Here is a 22,046-nt window from a genome sequence, read left to right on the forward strand (position 1 = left end):
GTGGCTATAAAGGTACACTACATGTATCTCCGAAAGTGTCTGTTGGGTTGGCACGAATCGAGACTGGGATTTGTCACTCTGTGTAAACGGAGAGGTATCTATGGGCCCACTCGGTAGGACATCATCATAATGTGCATAATGTGATCAAGAGTTGATCACGGGATGATGTGTTATGGAACGAGTAAAGAGACTTGCCGGTAACGAGATTGAACAAGGTATCGGGATACCGACGATCGAATCTCGGGCAAGTATCGTACCGATAGACAAAGGGAATTGTATACGGGATTGATTAAGTCCTTGACATCGTGGTTCATCCGATGAGATCATCGTGGAACATGTGGGAGCCAACATGGGTACCCAGATCCCGCTGTTGGTTATTGACCGGAGGACGTCTTGGTCATGTCTGCATGTCTCCCGAACCCGTAGGGTCTACACACTTAAGGTTCGGTGACGCTAGGGTTATAGAGATATTAGTATGCGGTAACCCGAAAGTTGTTCGGAGTCCCGGATGAGATCCCGGACATCACGAGGAGTTCCGGAATGGTCCGGAGGTAAAGAACTATATATAGGAAGTGCTATTTCGGCCATCGGGACAAGTTTCGGGGTCACCGGTGTTGTACCGGGACCACCGGAAGGGTCCCGGGGGTCCACCGGGTGGGGCCACCCACCCCGGGGGGGCACATGGGCTGTACGGGTGTGCGCCTTGGCCTATATGGGCCAAGGGCACCAGCCCCAAGAGGCCCATGCGCCAAGAGATAAGGAAAGGAAGAGTCCTAAAGGGGGAAGGCACCTCCGAGGTGCCTTGGGGAGGATGGACTCCTCCCTGGCCGCACCCTTCCTTGGAGGAAGGGCCAAGGCTGCGCCCCCCCCTCTCCCTTGGCCCTATATATAGTGGGGGAGAAGGGAGGGCAAGCATACCTAAGCCCTGGCGCCTCCCTCTCCCTCCCATGACACATATCCCTCCTCCCGCAGCGCTTGGCGAAGCCCTATTGGAATCCCGCTACTTCCACCACGCCGTCGTGCTGCTGGATCTCCATCAACCTCTCCCCCCCCCTTGCTGGATCAAGAAGGAGGAGACGTCGCTGCTCCGTACGTGTGTTGAACGCGGAGGTGCTGTCCGTTCGGCGCTAGGATCATCGGTGATTTGGATCACGACGAGTACGACTCCATCAACCCCGTTCTCTTGAACGCTTCCGCGCGCGATCTACAAGGGTATGTAGATCCACTCCTCCCTCGTTGCTAGATGACTCCATAGATTGATCTTGGTGACATGTAGGAAAATTTTGAATTATTGCTACGTTACCCAATAGTGGCATCATGAGCTAGGTCTATGCGTAGTTTCTATGCACGTGTAGAACACAAAGTAGTTGTGGGCGTTGATTTTGTTCAATATGCTTACCATTACTAGTCCAATCTTGATTCGGTGGCATTGTGGGATGAAGCGGCCCGGACCGACCTTACACGTACTCTTACGTGAGACTGGTTCCACCGACTGACATGCACTAGTTGCATAAGGTGGCTAGCGGGTGTGTGTCTCTCCCACTTTAGTCGGATCGGATTCGATGAAAAGGGTCCTTATGAAGGGTAAATAGCAATTGGCATATCACGTTGTGGTCTTTGCGTAGGTAAGAAACGTTCTTGCTAGAAACCCATAGCAGCCACGTAAAACATGCAAACAACAATTAGAGGACGTCTAACTTGTTTTTGCAGGGTATGCTATGTGATGTGATATGGCCAAGAAGAATGTGATGAATGATATCTGATGTATGAGATTGATCATGTTCTTGTAATAGGAATCACGACTTGCATGTCGATGAGTATGACAACCGGCAGGAGCCATAGGAGTTGTCTTTATTTATTTATGACCTGCGTGTCAACATAAACGTCATGTAATTACTTTACTTTATTGCTAACCATTAGCTGTAGTAGTAGAAGTAATAGTTGGCGAGACAACTTCATGAAGACACGATGATGGAGATCATGGTGTCATGCCGGTGACGATAATGATCATGGAGCCCCGAAGATGGAGATCAAAAGGAGCAATATGATATTGGCCATATCATGTCACTATTTGATTGCATGTGATGTTTATCATGTTTATGCATCTTGTTTACTTAGAACGACGGTAGTAAATAAGATGATCCCTCATAATAATTTCAAGAAAGTGTTCCCCCTAACTGTGCACCGTTGCGACAGTTTGTTGTTTCGAAGCACCACGTGATGATCGGGTGTTAGATTCTAACGTTCACATACAACGGGTGTAAGACAGATTTACACACGCGAAACATTTAGGTTGACTTGACGAGCCTAGCATGTACAGACATGGCCTCGGAACACAAGAGACCGAAAGGTCGAGCATGAGTCGTATAGTAGATACGATAAACATGAAGATGTTCACCGATGATGACTAGTCCGTCTCACGTGATGATCGGACACGGCCTAGTTGACTCGGATCATGTAATCACTTAGATGACTAGAGGGATGTCTATCTGAGTGGGAGTTCATAAGATGAACTTAATTATCCTGAACATAGTCAAAAGGTCTTCGCAAATTATGTCGTAGCTCGCGCTTCAGTTCTACTGTTTAGATATGTTCCTAGAGAAAATTTAGTTGAAAGTTGATAGTAGTAATTATGCGGACTAGGTCCATAAACTGAGGTTTGTCCTCATTGCTTCATAGAAGGCTTATGTCCTTAATGCACCGCTCAGTGTGCTGAACCTCGAACGTCGTCTGTGGATGTTGCGAACATCTGACATACACATTTTGATAACTACGTGATAGTTCAGTTAAACGGTTTAGAGTTGAGGCACCGAAGACGTTTTGAAACATCGCAGAACATATGAGATGTTCCAAGTACTGAAATTCGGATTTCAGGCTCGTGCCCACGTCAAGAGGTATAAGACCTCCGACGATTTTCTTAGCCTGCAAACTAAGGGAGAAAAGCTTAATTGTTGAGCTTGTGCTCAGATTGTCTGAGTACAACAATCATTTGAATCAAGTGGGAGTTGATCTTCCAGATGAGATAGTGATGGTTCTCCGAAGTCATTACCACCAAGCTGCTTGAGCTTCATGATGAATTATAATATATCAGGGACATATATGACGATCTTTGAGATATTCGCGATGTTTGACACCACAAAAGTAGAAATCAAGAAGGAGCATCAATTGTTGATGGTTGGTGAAACCACTAGTTTCAAGGAGGGCAAGGGCAAAAAGGATGCTTCATGAAACGGCAAATCAGCTGCTGCTCTAGTGAAGAAACCCAAGGTTGAACCCAAACCCGAGACTAAGTGCTTCTGTAATAAGGGGAATAGCCACTGGAGCAGAATTACCCTAGATACTTGGTAGATGAGAAGGCTGGCAAGGTCGATAGAAGTATATTGGATATACATTGTGTTAATGTGTACTTTACTAGTACTCCTAGTAGCACCAGGGTATTAGATACTGGTTCGGTTGCTAAATGTTGGTAACTCGAAATAAAATCTACGGAATAAACGGAGACTAGCTAAAGGTGAGCTGACGATATGGGTTGGAAGTGTTTCCAATGTTGATATGATCAAAGCATCACACGCTCCCTCTACCATCGAGATTGGTGTTTGCGTTGAGCATAGACATGATTGGATTATGTCTATCGCAATACAATTATTCATTTAAGGAGAATAACGGTTACTCTGTTTATTTGAATAATATCTTCAATGGTCTTGCACCTAAAATGAATGGTTCATTGAATCTCGATCATAGTGATACAGATGTTCATGCCAAAAGATATAAGATAGTAATGATAGTACCACCTACTTGTGGCACTGCCACTTAAGTCATATCGGTATAAAACGCATGAAGAGGCTCCATGTTGATGGATCTTTGGACTCACTCATTTTTTGAAAAGTTTGAGACATGCGAACCATGTCTATTGGTGTATATGCATGAAGAAACTCCATGCAAATGGACCGTTTGGACTCACTTGATTTTGAAGCACTTGAGACATGCAAATCATACCACATGGGCAAGATGACTGAAAGCCTCGTTTTCAGTAAAATGGAACTAGAAAGCAACTTGTTGGAAGTAATACATTTTGATGTGTGCAGTCCGATGAGTGCTGAGGCGTGTAGTGGATATCGTTATGTTCTTACTTCACAGATGATTTGAGTACATGTTGAGTACATTTACTTGATGAACCACGAGTCTGAATTATTGAAAGGTTCAAGTAATTTCAGGGTGAAGTTGAAAGATCGTCGTGACAAGAGGATAAAATGTCTATGATATGATCATAGAGATGAATATCTGAATTACGAGTTTGGCACATAATTAAGACATTGTGGAAATTGTTTCACAACCAATACAGCCAGGAACACCATGGTGTGATGGTGTGTCCGTACATCATAACTGCACCCTATTGGATATGATGCATACCATGATGTCTCTTATCAAATTACCATGATAGTTTATGGGTTAGGCATTAGAGACAACCACATTCACTTTAAAAGGGCACCACATAGTTCCGATGAGATGACACCGTATGAACTATGGTTTAGAGAAACCTAAGCTGTCATTTCTTAAAGTTTGGGGCTGCGACGCTTATGTGAAAAAGTTTCAGGCTGATAAGCTCGAACCCAAAGCGGATAAATGCATCTTCATAGGACACCCAAAACAGTTGGGTATACCTCCTATCTCAGATTCGAAAGCAATAAGGGATTGTTTCTAGAATCGGGTCCTTTCTCGAGGAAAAGTTTCTCTCGAAGGAATTGAGTGTGAGGATGGTGGAGACTTGATGAGGTTGTTGAACCGTCTCTTCAACTAGTGTGTGGCAGGGCACAGGAAGTTGTTCCTGTGGCACCTACACCAATTGAAGTGGAAGCTTATGATAGTGATCATGAAACTTCAGATCAAGTCACTACCAAACCTCGTGGGATGACAAGGATGCGTACTACTTCAGAGTGGTACGTAATCCTGTCTTGGAAGTCATGTTGCTAGACAACAATGAACCTACGAGCTATGGAGAAGCGATGGTGGGCCCAGATTCCGATAAATGGCTCGAGGCCATAAAATCCGAGAGAGGATCCATGTATGAAAACAAAGTGTAGACTTTGGCAGAACGGCTCGATGGTCGTAAGGCTATTGGGTACAGATGGATTTTAAAAGGAAGACGGACAATAATGGCAAGTATCACCATTAAGAAAGATCGACTTGTCGTTAAGATATTTTCCGACAAGTTCAAGGAGTTGACTACGATGAGACTTTCTCACTCATAGTGATGCTAAGAGTCTGTTGGAATTATATTAGCGATTACTGCATTATTTATGAAATATTGTAGATAGGATGTCAAAACATTATTTCCTCGACGTTTTGAGGAAAGGTTGTATGTGATACAAACCGAAAGGTTTTGTCAATCCTGAAAGATGCTAATAAGTATGCAAAGCTCCAGCAATCCCTCTAGGGACTGGAGTAAGCATCTCGGAGTTGGAATGTATGCTTTGATGATGATCAAAGATTTTGGGTTTATACAAAGTTTATGAGAAACTTGTATTTCCAAAGAAGTGAGTGGGAGCACTATAGAATTTCTGATGAGTATATGTTGTTAACATATTGTTGATCAAAAATGACGTAGAATTTCTGGAAAGCATATAGGGTTATTTGGAAAGTGTTTTTTAATGGAAAGCCTGGATTAAGCTGCTTAAACATTGAGCATCAAGATCTATAAGGATAGATCAAAACGCTTAATGGTACTTTCAGATGAGCACATACCTTGACATGATCTTGAAGGTGTTCAAGATGGATCAGTCAAAGGAGTTCTTGCCGGAGTTGTAAGGTATGAAGTTAAGACTTAAAGCTCGACCACGGCAGAATAGAGAGAAAGGACGAAGGTCGTCCCCTATGCTTAAGACATAGGCTCTACAGTATGCTATGTTGTGTACCGCACCTGAAATGTGCCTTGCCATGAGTCAGTCAAGGGGTACAAGAGTGATCTAAGAATGGATCACAAGACAGCGGTCAAAATTATCTTTAGTAACTAGTGGACTAAGGAATTTTCTCGGTTATGGAGGTGGTAAAAGAGTTAGTCGTAAAGGGTTACGCTGATGCAAACTTTGACACTAATCGAGATTATTCTGAGTAGTAAAATGGATTCGTATAGTAGAACAGTTATTTGGAATAGCTCCAAATGTAGCGTAGTAGCTGCATCTACAAGATGACATAGAGATTTGCGAAGTACATACGGATCTGAAAGATTCAGACCCGTTGACTATAACTTCTCTCACAGGCATAACATGTTCAAACCCAGAACTCATCGAGTGTTAATCACATGGTAATGTGAACTAGATTATTGACTCTAGTAAACTCTTTGGGTGTTAGTCACATGGGGATGTGACCTTGAGTGTTAATCACATATCGATGTGAACTGGATTATTGACTCTAGTGCAAGTGGGAGACTATTGGAAATATGCCCTAGAGGCAATAATAAATTAGTTATTATTATATTTCCTTGTTCATGATAATCGTTTATTATCCATGCTAGAATTGTATTGATAGGAAACTCAGATACATGTGTGGATACATAGACAACACCATGTCCCTAGTAAGCCTCTAGTTGACTAGCTCGTTGATCAATAGATGGTTACAGTTTCCTGACCATGGACATTGGATGTCATTGATAACGGGATCACATCATTAGGAGAATGATGTGATGGACAAAGACCCAATCCTAAGCCTAGCACAAGATCATGTAGTTCGTATGCTAAAGCTTTTCTAATGTCAAGTATCATTTCCTTAGACCATGAGATTGTGCAACTCCCGGATACCGTAGGAGTGCTTTGGGTGTGCCAAACGTCACAACGTAACTGGGTGGCTATAAAGGTACACTACAGGTATCTCCGAAAGTGTCTGTTGGGTTGGCACGAATCGAGACTGGGATTTGTCACTCTGTGTAAATGGAGAGGTATCTCTGGGCCCACTCGGTAGGAAATCATCATAATGTGCACAATGTGATCAAGGATTTGATCACGAGATAATGTGTTACGGAACGAGTAAAGAGACTTGCCGGTAACGAGATTGAACAAGGTATCGGGATACCGATGATCGAATCTCGGGCAAGTATCGTACCGATAGACAAAGGGAATTGTATACGGGATTGATTAAGTCCTTGACATCGTGGTTCATCCGATGAGATCATTGTGGAACATGTGGGAGCCAACATGGGTATCCAGATCCCGCTGTTGGTTATTGACCGGAGGACGTCTCGGTCATGTCTGCATGTCTCCTGAACCCGTAGGGTCTACACACTTAAGGTTCGGTGACGCTAGGGTTATAGAGATATTAGTATGCGGTAACCGAAAGTTGTTCGGAGTCCCGGATGAGATCCCGGATGTCACGAGGAGTTCCGGAATGGTCCGGAGGTAAAGAATTATATATAGGAAGTGCTATTTCGGCCATCGGGACAAGTTTCGGGGTCACCGGTGTTGTACCGGGACCACCGGAAGGGTCCCGGGGGTCCACCGGGTGGGGCCACCCACCCCGGGGGGCCACATGGGCTGTAGGGGTGTGCGCCTTGGCCTATATGGGCCAAGGGCACCAGCCCCAAGAGGCCCATGCGCCAAGAGATAAGGAAAGGAAGAGTCCTAAAGGGGGAAGGCACCTCCGAGGTGCCTTGGGGAGGATGGACTCCTCCCTGGCCGCACCCTTCCTTGGAGGAAGGGCCAAGGCTGCGCCCCCCTCTCCCTTGTACCTATATATAGTGGGGGAGAAGGGAGGGCAACAATACCTAAGCCCTGGCGCCTCCCTCTCCCTCCCATGACACATATCCCTCCTCCCGCAGCGCTTGGCGAAGCCCTGTTGGAATCCCGCTACTTCCACCACGCCGTCGTGCTGCTGGATCTCCATCAACCTCTCCTCCCCCCTTCCTGGATCAAGAAGGAGGAGACGTCGCTGCTCCGTACGTGTGTTGAACGCGGAGGTGCCGTCCGTTCGGCGCTAGGATCATTGGTGATTTGGATCATGACGAGTACGACTCCAGATCATACGGTAACCCTAGGCGCAGGGGTAGGCCCAAGGGGGGCGCACCTGCCCAGTAGGGGCTGGTTCCCCTCCCACTTCAGCCCATGGGGCCCTCCGGGATAGGTGGCCCCACCCGGTGGACCCCCGGGACCCTTCCGATGGTCCCGGTACAATACCGATTACCCCCAAAACTTTCCCGATGGCCGAAACTTGACTTCCTATATATAAATCTTCACCTCCGGACCATTCCGGAACTCCTCGTGACGTCCGGGATCTCATCCGAGACTCCGAACAACTTTTGGGTTACCGTATACTAATATCGCAACAACCCTAGCGTCACCGAACCTTAAGTGTGTAGACCCTACAGGTTCAAGAGACACGCAGACATGACCGAGACGACTCTCCGGTCAATAACCAACAGCGGGATCTGGATACCCATGTTGGCTCCCACATGCGCCTCGATGATCTCATCGGATGAACCATGATGTCAAGGATTCAATCAATCCGTATACAATTCCCTTTGTCAATCGGTACGTTACTTGCCCGAGACTCGATCGTCGGTATCCCAATACCTCGTTCAATCTCGTTACTGGCCAGTCACTTTACTCGTACTGTAATGCATGATCCCGTGATCAACCACTTGGTCACATTGAGCTCATTATGATGATGCATTACCGAGTGGGCCCAGAAATACCTCTCCGTCATACGGAGTGACAAATCCCAGTCTCGATTTGTGCCAACCCAACAGACACTTCGGAGATACATGTAGTGTACCTTTATAGTCACTCAGTTATGTTGTGATGTTTGGCACACCCAAAGCACTCCTACGGTATCCGGGAGTTGCACAATCTCATGGTCTAAGGAAATGATATTTGACATTCGCAAAAGCTATAGCAAACGAACTACACGATCTTTGAGCTATGCTTAGGATTGGGTCTTGTCCATCACATCATTCTCGTAATGATGTGATCCCGTTATCAATGACATCCAATGTCCATAGTCAGGAAACCATGACTATCTTTTGATCAACGAGCTAGTCAACTAGATGCTCACTAGGGACGTGTTGTGGTCTATGTATTCACACATGTATTACGATTTCCAGATAACAAAATTATAGCATGAACAATAGACAATTATCATGAACAAAGAAATATAATAATAACCATTTTATTATTGCCTATAGGGCATATTTCCAACTGTCTCCCACTTGCACTAGAGTCAATAGTCTAGTTACATTGTGATGAATCTAACACCCATGCAGTTCTGGTGTTGATCATGTTTTGCTCTAGGGAGAGGTTTAGTCAACGGATCTGCCACATTCAGGTCCGTATGTACTTTACAAATATCTATGTCTCTATTTTGAACACTTTCACAAATGGTGTTGAAGCGACGCTTGTTATGCCTGGTCTTCCTGTGAAACCTGGGCTCCTTGGCAAGGGCAATAGCTCCAGTGTTGTCACAGAAGAGAGTCATCGGGCCCGACGCATTGGGTATGACTCCTAGGTCGGTGTCGGTGTCAAAACCGGCGGATCTCAGGTAGGGGGTCCCGAACTATGCGTCTAGGCCGGATGGTAACAGGAGGCAAGGGACACGAAGTTTTACCCAGGTTCGGGCCCTCTTGATGGAGGTAAAACCCTACGTCCTGCTTGATTAATGTTGATGATATGGGTAGTACAAGAGTAGATCTACCATGAGATCAGAGAGGCTAAACCCTAGAAGCTAGCCTATGGTATGATTGTTGTTCTATATGTTGTCCTACGGACTAAAACCCTCCGGTTTATATAGACACCGGAGAGGGTTAGGGTTACACAAAGTCGGTTACAATGGCAGGAGATCTACATATCCGTATTGCCAAGCTTGCCTTCCACGCCAAGGAAAGTCCCTGCCGGACACGGGACGAAGTCTTCATTCTTGTATCTTCATAGTCCAGGAGTCCGGCTGAAGGCATAGTCCGGCCATCCGGACACCCCCTAATCCAGGACTCCCTTAGTAGCCCCTGAACCAGGCTTCAATGACGACGAGTCCGGCGCGCAGATTGTCTTCGGCATTGCAAGGCGGGTTCCTCCTCCAAGTACTTCATAGAAGATTTTGAACACAAAGACAGTGTCCGGTTCTGCAAAATAAGTTTCCACATATTGCCATAGAGAGAATAATATTTACACAAATCTAATCTGCTGACGTATTTCGTAGTGTGACATCGCACCACGGCCAAGCCTTTATTCGAATCGTTTTATTATCCCACCTCAGCATGTCATGCGAGGCGATTTCCTTGGCACATCTCGTCGAAGCAGAGATCGTGTCCCCTTATTCCGGGATTCTCATCAATACGGGCGTGGGTAACCCAACCGCGCCATTGATTACGGCGCTTGGGGATAAGCGAGTTTTACCAGGCTGGTGGGGACACGTAGTTGCGTCCACCCATATAAGAGGATAAGGATCCACCTTTTCACCTACGCCTTCTTCCTCCTTTGCCTATCCATTTTGCGCACTCGACCTCCAGCGCCCAAGTCCGCACTCCCCACCTCAACCTTCTCCAGCCATGTCCGGAGTGGGAGGAAAGTGGATGGTCTCCTCCATTACGGAGGGACACATAAAAAAACTAAGGAAGGCCGGATACTTGTCTAACGACATTGCGCACCGGCTTCCCGAAGAGGGGCAGCTCATCCCCACCCCTAGGCCCCATGAGAGGGTGGTCTTCCTCCCCCATTTCCTCTACGGACTGGGCTTCCCTCTCCACCCATTTGTCCGGGGCTCATGTTCTACTATGGCCTGGATTTCCATGATCTGGCCCCGAACTTTGTCCTCAACATCTCGGCGTTTATCGTCGTGTGCGAGGCTTTCCTCCGCATCCGCCCCCATTTCGGCCTATGGCTCAAGACTTTCAATGTCAAGCCGAAGGTGGTGCGCGGCAACCAGGCGGAGTGCGGAGGCGCCATGGTGGGCAAGATGCCCAACGTCTTATGGCTCGAGGGCTCCTTTGTGGAGACCCTGAAGGGGTGGCAATCGGGGTGGTTTTACATCACCGAGCCGCGCGACCCTGAATGGGTCGCAGCCCCCGAGTTCCGATCCAGACCCCCTATGCGGCTTACCTCCTGGAAAGAGACGGGCCTGTCGTGGGGTAAAAAAGGAGAGCTGACCGGACTCCAAACATGCGTCCAAACCCTGGTGGACAAGAAGCTCAAACTTGTCAACGTAGTCCAGGTTATGCTCATCCGCCGGATCCTCCCGTGTCAACAACGGGCTTTCAACCTGTGGGAGTTCGACCCGGCGCGGCACCGAACTCTGAGCAGGCTCTTCGACACGACGTACGAAGATGCCTGGAAGGTGCTTTTCAAGGGCGCCGAGGCCCCCGCATCCGCTACCGAGGATCGTGGATTCAGCACGCAGCATCACGTTCATGCGGTAAGCTGTTTTTACCTTTTACAGGGTATCAGTTTTTCATAGTTTGACTCCATGCGGGATCTAAGCTCCCTTACCTTTGACAGGATTGGCAGGAGACGTCCGGACAGACCAACTGTCCGGCTCCTTTGCCCGAAGGCCCAGTGGACGCTCGTTTGGTGAAGCTGCTGGTTCCGGCACCCTATGTGGTGCCGGAGAAGAAGGCCAAGAAGAAGGCCACGAGGACTCGAAAGAGTGCCCGACTCCTGGAGGTGTCGGATCCATCATCCGACGACTCCAAGACGCACTCCTCCCATGAAGACGAGGAGGAGGAAGAAGAGACCTCTCCCCCTCCAGCGGGGGAAGGGAAGAAAAGGAAGGCCGCCCCAACTGGGGAGGCCGAAGGGTCCAAGAAGGGGAAAACCCTTCCTCCGGACTACTCCACCAACGCCGACGACGGCGAAGAGGAGTGGCCGCTCAGGGCCAAGCCCCTGGCGAAATAGTAAGTATCCGGATACCAGAGTAATTCATAGTATTCCTGTATTGCACAGCTTTCCCTTATGTCGAATATGATTATGCAGCCCACCCAAAGACCGGCTCGACGCGTCGTCGAGCGGTTCACTGGACTCGTCGGATGTGAATTCGCTTCCGACGGCTTCCTCCCCCCGCCCTACGGACGACGCCGAAGTGTTGTCCCAACAGGTTCCAAGCCAGGAGGAGGTGGTCCTGGAGGCGCCGCAAGGCGACCTCCCGGACTCCAGGAGTGAAGGGGATAAAACCCCCCAGGGCTCCAAGTCCGGCTCTAGGCCGGACACCGCTCCGGAACCTTCAAAGGTTCCAGAGTCCGGCGGGCGACCTCCTTCCAAGAGGAGCAGGCCCTCCGTGCCGGTGACCCCCGTCCAACCGGAGGCGCCGGACAATCTGTTGGAGGCGCTCAAAGGCGCCTCCATTGACGAGGAGCATCGCACCATTATGAGTGCGGTGGTCCAGAAGGTTCAGTCCGCCAAGAGCGGACTGACTGATGCTTGTACTAGCCTTTTAACAGGCTTTGAGGTAAGTAAAGAATGTGTAAATAATATTACCGCATAGACAGTAGCCCCTGATGCTCTGTTTGGCGTTCGGGAAGAAAAGCCGAATAGAGGATCAAATAAAATTCGCAGGAGTCTAACAAAAAGGAGTCAATATGCGTATGCAGGCTTCTCTGCTGGCGTGCGCCGCACTGACTGCGGAAGTGGACACGCTAAAGCAGAACCTCGAGCAGTCCGAGCAAGAGCTCGGGCGTGCCAAGAAGCAGCTCGAGGACAAGGAAGGTAAGAAATACCTTGTTTAAATATATATAAAAAGGTGCAATTGCAAAAAATGACAGGATTATCGTGGCTATTGTAGGGGCCACGTCTGAGGTGGCGACCCTTAAGCAAGCGCTGCTCGAGGCCGAGAAGAGGGCGGCCACGGAGCGCACCGAGCGGGAGAAGTATGAGGCCGAGGTTGGCAAGGTGCGGCAAGAGCTCCAGGCTCTCATGGAAAAACATGAGAGTTTGGAGCTTGACTCAAAGACGCGAGCGTCCGAGCTCGCGGTGGCTATTGAAAATGCCAAGTCTGCCAAGGCCGAATCCCAGAAGACCCTCCAGGAGTTGGATGAGGTGAAAAAGATAGCGGCGGGTAAGGCATTCTTTATGCAAAGCAAACACATAAACGTAAGTTACTTGTTACTTACCCGAATCCGGAGCTCTCCAGGAGCATTCGCAGATCTTCCCCGTAGCGTGTCCGATGCCGCCGCATTCTATCGAGCCGAGGAGGGCAGCTCGACAGAGAAGGTGTTCTGGTCTCAGTATGCTGAGGCCGGACACCCCGTGCCCCTGAGCGACCAGCTGAAGCAACTGGTCGAGCTCCACAAGGCGGCCGAACAGGCCATGAAGGGCCTCATAGTTCGGCTGTGGCCTGGAGAGGCTCTGCCTGGGAGCTATTTCGGGCTGGTGCGGCGGCTGGTGGGGGCCTGTCCAAGGCTCGAAGTCATCAAGCGCTCCGTCTGCATTGAAGGTGCCCGTAGGGCCCTTGCCCGTGCTAAGGTGCACTGGGGCAAGCTGGATGCTGAGAAGCTTGTGAAGGACGGGCCACCGCCGGGGAAGGAGCATCGCAAGCCCGAGAATTATTATAAGGATGTTCTGAAGGGTGCCTGCCTTATGGCGGATGAATGTTCCAGGGATGTAATTTTTGAGTAAAACTCGCTCGTTTTGTCCTGTGCGCTGAAAACTTGTTCATATGCGCTAAGCAATGCTGTTGGAATTTAAAATATTACCTTCTGTGCGGCTGTTTATCAATTCTGAGAGATGGCGAGTCGTCGGCTTCTGCCCCCGTGCCGCTAGTGCTGGGGTGTTCGGGGATAAACCTGAGCGCTCTTTTTCCCATGTTTGGGTCCTTCGAGGGAGGCGCTCAGCACAACGAACAAGGCAATCGGACTATAATGCGTGAACACTCTCACTTAGCCATAGAATTCTATAATTTTAAATTTCGGCGAAGCCCCTGGTATTCGGAAGACCGAGTTCGGGGCGCTATCCACGCCTTGGCCGGACAGAGCCGACTCCTCGCTCTAAGCGGCATAAGTCTTTAGGGACTCGAAAAACCTCTCGAACAGCGACCAGCTCTCGCTTCATCATGACAGTCAGTTTTAGCTTTCTCTACTGAGGTGCTCGACCCAGCTCAACTGGGGCACAATCGCAGTAGTTCTCCTAGTGCTACCTTAGCCGATATAGCGGAACGTAAGGCACCAAAACATAGGAGCCGGGCAAACCCAACTATTGACCCAAGACATGATTCGGAGCCGATGCATATAATGCTATAAGTTCGGGGTGCCGCACTTGTTAAAGTGTTCGGACTTCTCACACCATATTGAGGGGTACTAAAGCCCCTGGCGTATTTTGGCCGTACCAAAGTGTACGGGTGCAACATGTCGTTAAGGAACATATATTTGTAAAAAAAGAGTAATGCAAAAATAGACAAAAGCTATGCATTGTTTATTAAAAAGGGCTGCGATCAAAGCAGAACGATACAAATAATGCGATAAGCAAAAGGTTGGACTATTTAACATGTCCGTTCCAGGGGCAGGCTGCGGAATGGTATGCGAAACAGGTATACTGCTCGTGATAGAGACCACCTGGGAGTTCCGTAATGCGGCATGGCTTGTCTGCTTCCCTGGTTCTTGCATCGTTTGTGCGGCAATTGAACTGCCGAACAGGCCTTCCGAAGAATGGAGTCCTGAAAGTAAGAGAAAATTAAAAAATCGGCAGCCCCTGGTGCGGTTTAAGCCGTGTTTCGGGCGTGCCGTGATGGTGCCCCTCCCCCTGTACCCATGGTATTTCTAGAGCGTAGTTATGTACGCGAAGCACTGGTGTCGCATTTTTGCGAGGGCTGGGGTTGGGGCCGCATTGCTACGCCTGCTCGGAACGTGCCAGGCGGTCTTGTTGTAGGTTACTCCGGGCGCGCTTGACGGTGTCCGGACGTTTAATGGCCGGACTGGAGAACTGCCTGGAGAGGCTGCTTTGTACTTCCGCTGCAAGGGCCGCCGTGTGCTCCTCCGTTCGGAGGGAGCGTTCGGTGTTTCCATTGACCGTAATTACTCCTCGAGGGCCTGGCATCTTGAGCTTAAGGTATGCGTAGTGCGGTACCGCATTGAACTTGGCGAATGCGGTTCGCCCGAGCAGTGCGTGATAGCCACTGCGGAATGGGACTATGTCGAAGATTAACTCCTCGCTTCGGAAATTATCCGGAGATCCGAAGACCACTTCAAGTGTGACTGAGCCTGTACAGTTGGCCTCTACACCTGGTATTACGCCTTTAAAGGTCGTTTTGGTGGGCTTAATCCTCGAGGGATCTATGCCCATTTTCCGCACTGTATCCTGGTAAAGCAGGTTCAGGCTGCTGCCGCCGTCCATAAGGACTCTAGTGAGATGAAATCCGTCAATAATTGGGTCTAGAACCAATGCGGCGAATCCGCCATGACGGGTGCTAGTGGGATGGTCCCTTCGATCAAAGGTGATCGGGCAGGAGGACCATGGGTTGAACTTTGGGGCGACTGGCTCTACCGCGTATACGTCCCTTAACGCGCGCTTCCGCTCCCTCTTGGGGATGTGGGTTGCGTATATCATGTTCACCGTCCGCACTTGTGGGGGAAAACCCTTCTGTCCACTGTTGTTCGGCGGCCGGGGCTCTTCGTCGTCATCGCTATGCAGCCCCTTGTCTGTATTTTCGGCATTTAACTTGCCTGCCTGCTTGAACACCCAACAATCCCTGTTGGTGTGATTGGCCGGCTTTTCGGGGGTGCCATGTATCTGGCACAAGCGGTCGAGTATTCGGTCCAAACTGGACGGGCCCCTAGGATTTCTTTTGAATGGCTTTTTCCGCTGACCGGATTTATAGCCTCTGAATCCGGCATTAACTGCCGTATCCTCAGCATTGTCGCCGTTAATGCGGCGCTTCTGCTTGTTGCGACGCGACCTGCCACTACTGTCCCTGGTATCCGAATTACCAGGGTTCTTGGTCATATTGTTGCTACGAGCAAGCCAGCTGTCTTCTCCCGCGCAAAAGCGGGTCATGAGTGTCGTGAGTGCTGCCATAGATTTCGGCTTTTCCTGTCCAAGGTGCCGGGCAAGCCACTCGTCACGGATATTGTGCTTGAAGGCTGCTAGGGCCTCTGCGTCCGGACAGTCGACTATTTGATTTTTCTTTGTTAGGAACCGTGTCCAGAATTGCCTGGCCGATTCCTCTGGCTGCTGAATTACGTGGCTTAGGTCATCGGCGTCTGGTGGTCGCACATAAGTGCCCTGGAAATTGTCGAGGAATGCGGCTTCCAGGTCCTCCCAACAACCGATTGATCCTGCTGGCAAGCTGTTAAGCCAATGCCGAGCTGGTCCTTTAAGCTTGAGTGGGAGGTATTTGATGGCGTGGAGATCATCGCCGCGGGCCATGTGGATATGAAGGAGATAATCCTCGATCCATACCGCAGGATCTGTTGTGCCATCATATGATTCGATGTTTACGGGTTTGAAACCCTCGGGGATTTGATGATCCATTACTTCGTCTGTGAAGCATAGTGGGTGTGCGGCGCCTCTGTACTGGGCTATATCACGACGTAGCTCCAATGAGCTTTGTCTACTGTGTTCGGCCCTACCGGATTTGTGTCCGGCGTGACGGTTACCGTCTCGAGTCGTGGGGCGCCCACGCGATCCGTAGATCGATCTTGTTTGCCTTGCCTTGTCCTCCAACATATCTCGCAGGTCTGGCGCATTTTCCCGTGCCTTGGTACGGGGTGCGGCTTGAGTGGAGGGCCGAGAGGCCTCTCTGTCGCGGCCACGAGGTGGCCGGTCGGCCGTATCAAGTGCTGGTGATGTAGGTTTAAGTGCTTCCTCCTCTAATCGGGGTAGCAACCTGCGCTTTGGGTAGCTCTTGGAGGGGCGTTCGAGTTTATGCTCTTCGGCCGCAAGGACTTCAGTCCATCTGTCGACTAGCAAATCTTGATCAGCTCTAAGCTGTTGCTGTTTTTTCTTGAGGCTTCTTGCCGTGGCCATAAGCCTGCGTTGAAAACGCTCTTGCTCGACGGGATCCTCTGGCACGACGAATTCGTCGTCGTCGAGGCTTGCCTCGTCTTCGGAGGGAGGCGTATAATTATCGTCCTCGACCTCTCTGTCTGCCGCTCTCTCATGAGGGCTGGCTTCTCCATCCTCCTGTGCTGAATCTTGCTGGAGGGGGTTTTCTTCGGCACTCTCCGGAGTATTATTATCTCCCGTGCTGGAATCACCGTATTTGCTTTGGCGGGATTTTGAGCGGCGCCGCTGACGCCGGCGCTTAGGCTGTTTCTTGGAGGGGTCATCCTCCGCTGTTCCATCGCCATCTCCTTCTTTTGGGGTGTCCACCATGTATATGTCATATGACGAGGTGGCTTTCCAGGGCCCAATAGGCGCTGGTTCTTCATCGTCTCCTGCATCGGCGTCCATACCGTCGATGTCTTCGAAGTCGAAGTCGAGCATGTCGGTTAAATCGTCGACAGTGGCTACAAAGTGGGTGGTGGGTGGGCTTTGAATTTCTTCATCGTCCGTATCCCAACCTTGCTGACCGTAGTCCGGCCAGGGCTCTCCTGATAAAGAGAGAGACTTTAGTGTCTTCAGAATATCGCCGAAAGGCGAGTGCTGAAAGATGTCCGCGGCAGTAAACTCCATGATCGGCGCCCAATCGGATTCGATCGGCAGGGGCGCGGAGGGTTCGGAGTCCGGAGAGGAGTCCGGCTCCTTGGAGTCACGAGTCTCGCGGAGTGCGGGGCTGGTGTTCGGCTCGATCGCCGTTGGGATCGCAGCCCCCGAGGCGGCGTCCAACCACCCATCCTCGATCGGCGCAGTTGGCTCCGAATTAAGGGTCGAAGCCGATGCGGGTGCGGCCTCCAGGGCACTGTTCGGCGGCAGAGCTAGATCATGCTCGTCGTGACAGTGCGGCGCGCTCGGCAGTGGCTCGAATCCGTCGAGGATCAAGTCCCCGCGGATGTCAGCCGTGTAGTTTAAACTTCCAAATCTGACCTGACGGCCAGGGGCATAGCTTTCGATCTGCTCCAGATGGCCAAGTGAATTGGCCCGCAGTGCGAAGCCGCCGAAGACGAAGATCTGTCCGGGGAGGAAGGTCTCACCCTGGACTGCATCGCTATTGATGATCGTAGGAGCCATCAAGCCTAACGGCGACGACACAGAGGAACTCTCAATGAAAGCACCAATGTCGGTGTCAAAACCGGCGGATCTCGGGTAGGGGGTCCTGAACTGTGCGTCTAGGCCGGATGGTAACAGGAGGCAAGGGACACGAAGTTTTACCCAGGTTCGGGCCCTCTTGATGGAGGTAAAACCCTACGTCCTGCTTGATTAATGTTGATGATATGGGTAGTACAAGAGTAGATCTACCACGAGATCGGAGAGGCTAAACCCTAGAAGCTAGCCTATGGTATGATTGTTGTTCTGTATGTTGTCCTACGGACTAAAACCCTCCGGTTTATATAGACACCGGAGAGGGTTAGGGTTACACAAAGTCGGTTACAATGGTAGGAGATCTACATATCCGTATTGCCAAGCTTGCCTTCCACGCCAAGGAAAGTCCCTGCCGGACACGGGACGAAGTCATCAATCTTGTATCTTCATAGTCTAGGAGTCCGGCTGAAGGTATAGTCCGGCCATCCGGACACCCCCTAATCCAGGACTCCCTCAGTCGGTAATGAACTCCTTCACCCAGATTGCCTCTTGTGCTGCCTCTGAGGCTGCCATTTACTCCGCTTCACATGTAGATCCCGCCACAACGCTTTGCTTGCAACTGCACCAGCTTACTGCCCCACCATTCAAAATATACACGTATCCGGTTTGTGACTTAGAGTCATCCAGATCTGTGTCGAAGCTAGCATCGACGTAACCCTTTACGACGAGCTCTTCATCACCTCCATATACGAGAAACATATCCTTAGTCCTTTTCAGGTACTTCAGGATATTCTTGACCGCTGTCCAGTGTTCCATGCCGGGATTACTTTGGTACCTTCCTACCTAACTTACGGCAAGGTTTACATCAGGTCTGGTACACAACATAGCATACATGATAGACCCTATGGCCGAGGCATAGTGGACGACACTCATCTTTTCTCTATCTTCTGTCGTGGTCGGGCATTGAGCCGTGCTCAATCTCGTACCTTGCAATACAGGAAAGAACCCCTTATTTGACTGATCCATTTTGAACTTCTTCAATATCTTGTCAAGGTACGTACTCTGTGAAAGACCAATGAGGCATCTCGATCTATCTCTATAGATCTTGATGCCTAATATATAAGCAGCTTCTCCAAGATCATTCATTGAAAAACACTTGTTCAAGTAGGCCTTTATGCTTTCCAAGAATTCTATATCATTTCCCATCCACAGTATGTCATCCACATACAATATGAGAAATGCTACACAGCTCCCACTCACTTTCTTGTAAATGCAGGCTTCTCCATAAGTCTGCGTAAACCCAAATGCTTTGATCATCTCATCAAAACGAATGTTCCAACTCCGAGATGCTCGCACCAGCCCATAAATCGAACGTTGGAGCTTGCACACCTTGTCAGCATTCTTAGGATCGACAAAACCTTCCGGCTGCATCATATACAATTCTTCCTTAAGGAAACCATTAAGGAATTCCGTTTTGACGTCCATTTGCCATATCTCATAATCATAGAATGCGGCAATTGCTAACATGATTCAGACGGACTTCAGCTTCGCTACGGGTGAGAAAGTCTCATCATAGTCAACCCCTTGAACTTGTCGATAACCCTTAGCGACAAGCCGAGCTTTATAGATGGTCACATTACCATCCACGTCTGTCTTCTTCTTAAAGATCCATTTATTTTCTATGGCTCGCCGATCAACGGGCAAGTCAGTCAAAGTCCATACTTCGTTTTCATACATGGATCCTATCTCGGATTTCATGGCTTCCAGCCATTTGTTGAAATCCGGGCCCGCCATCGCTTCTTCATAGTTCGAAGGTTCACTGTTGTCTAACAACATGATTTCCAAGACAGGGTTGCCGTACCACTCTGGTGCGGAACGTGTCCTTGTGGACCTACAAAGTTCAGTAGCAACTTGATCTGAAGTTTCATGATCATCATCATTAACTTCCTCTCTAGTCGGTGCAGGCACCTCAGGAACATTTTCTTGAGCTGCGCTACTTACCGGTTCAAGAGCTAATACTTCATCGAGTTCTACTTTCCTCCCACTTATTTCTTTCGAGAGAAACTCTTTCTCTAGAAAGGATCCATTCTTGGCAACAAAAATCTTGCCTTCGGATCTGAGGTAGAAGGTATATCCAATAGTTTCTTTAGGGTATCCTATGAAGACGCATTTTTCCGACTTGGGTTCGAGCTTTTTAGGTTGAAGTTTCTTGACATAAGCATCGCATCCCCAAACTTTTAGAAACGACAGCTTAGGTTTCTTCCCAAACCATAATTCATACGGTGTCGTCTCAATGGATTTTGACGGAGCCCTATTTAAAGTGAATGCGGCAGTCTCTAAAGCATAGCCCCAAAATGACAGCTCTAAATCGGTAAGAGACATCATAGATCGCACCATATCCAATAGAGTGCGATTACGACGTTCGGACACACCATTACGCTGAGGTGTTCCAGGCGGCGTGAGTTGTGAAACTATTCCACATTTCCTTAAGTGTGTGCCAAATTCGTGACTCAAGTATTGTCCCCCACGATCTAATCACAAGAACTTGATTTTTCTGTCACGTTGATTCTCAACCTCACTCTGAAATTCCTTGAACTTTTCAAAGGTCTCAGACTTTGTGTTTCATTAAGTAGACATACCCATATCTACTCAAGTCATCAGTGAGGGTGAGAACATAACAATAGCCACCGCGAGCCTCAACACTCATTGGACCGCACACATCAGTATGTAGATTTCCAATAAGTTGGTTGCCCGCTCCATTGTTCTTGAGAACGGAGTCTTGGTCATTTTACCCATGAGGCATGGTTCGCACGTGTCAAATGATTCGTAATCAAGAGACTCCAAAATTCCATCTGCATGGAGCTTCTTCATGCATTTGACACCTATGTGACCAAGGCGGCAGTGCCACAAGTATGTGGGACTATCATTAGCAACCTTACATCTTTTGGTATTCACACTGTGAATATGTGTAACATTACGCTCGAGATTCATTAAGAATAAACCATTCACCAATGGAGCATGACCATAAAACATATCTCTCATATAAATAGAACAACCATTATTCTCGGATTTAAATGAGTAGCCATCTCGAATTAAACGAGATCCTGATACAATGTTCATGCTCAAAGCTGGCACTAAATAACAATTATTGAGGTTTAAAACTAATCCCGTAGGTAAATGTAGAGGCAGCGTGCCGACGGCGATCACATCGACCTTGGAACCATTCTCGACGCGCATCATCACCTCGTCCTTCGCCAGTCTCTGCTTATTCCGCAGCTCCTGCTTTGAGTTACAAATGTGAGCAACCACACTGGTATTAAATATCCAGGAGCTACTACGAGTACTGGTAAGGTACACATCAATTACATGTATATCACATATACCTTTAGTGTTACCGGCCATCTTGTCCGCTAAGTATTTGGGGCAGTTCCGCTTCCAGTGACCACTTCCCTTGCAATAAAAACACTCAGTCTCAGGCTTGGGTCCATTCTTTGACTTCTTCCCGGCAGCTTGCTTACCGGGCGCGGCAATTCCCTTGCTGTCCTTCTTGAAGTTCTTTTTACCCTTGCCTTTCTTGAACTTAGTGGTTTTATTCACGATCAACACTTGATGTTCCCTTTTGATTTCCACCTCCGCTGATTTCAGCATCGAATATACCTCAGGAATGGTCTTTTCCATCCCCTGCATATTGAAGTTCATCACAAAGCTCTTGTAGCTCGGTGCAAGCGACTGAAGGATTCTGTCAATGACCGCGTCATCCGGGAGATTAACTCCCAGCTGAGTCAAGCGGTTATGCAACCCAGACATTTTGAGTATGTGCTCACTGACAGAACTATTTTCCTCCATCTTACAACTAAAGAACTTGTCGGAGACTTCATATCTCTCGACCCAGGCATGAGCTTGGAAAACCATTTTCAACTCTTCGAACATCTCATATGCTCCGTGTCTCTCAAAACGCTTTTGGAG

Source organism: Triticum aestivum, chromosome 4A (assembly GCF_018294505.1).
Source record: "Triticum aestivum cultivar Chinese Spring chromosome 4A, IWGSC CS RefSeq v2.1, whole genome shotgun sequence".
NCBI classification, from domain to species: Eukaryota; Viridiplantae; Streptophyta; class Magnoliopsida; order Poales; family Poaceae; genus Triticum; species Triticum aestivum.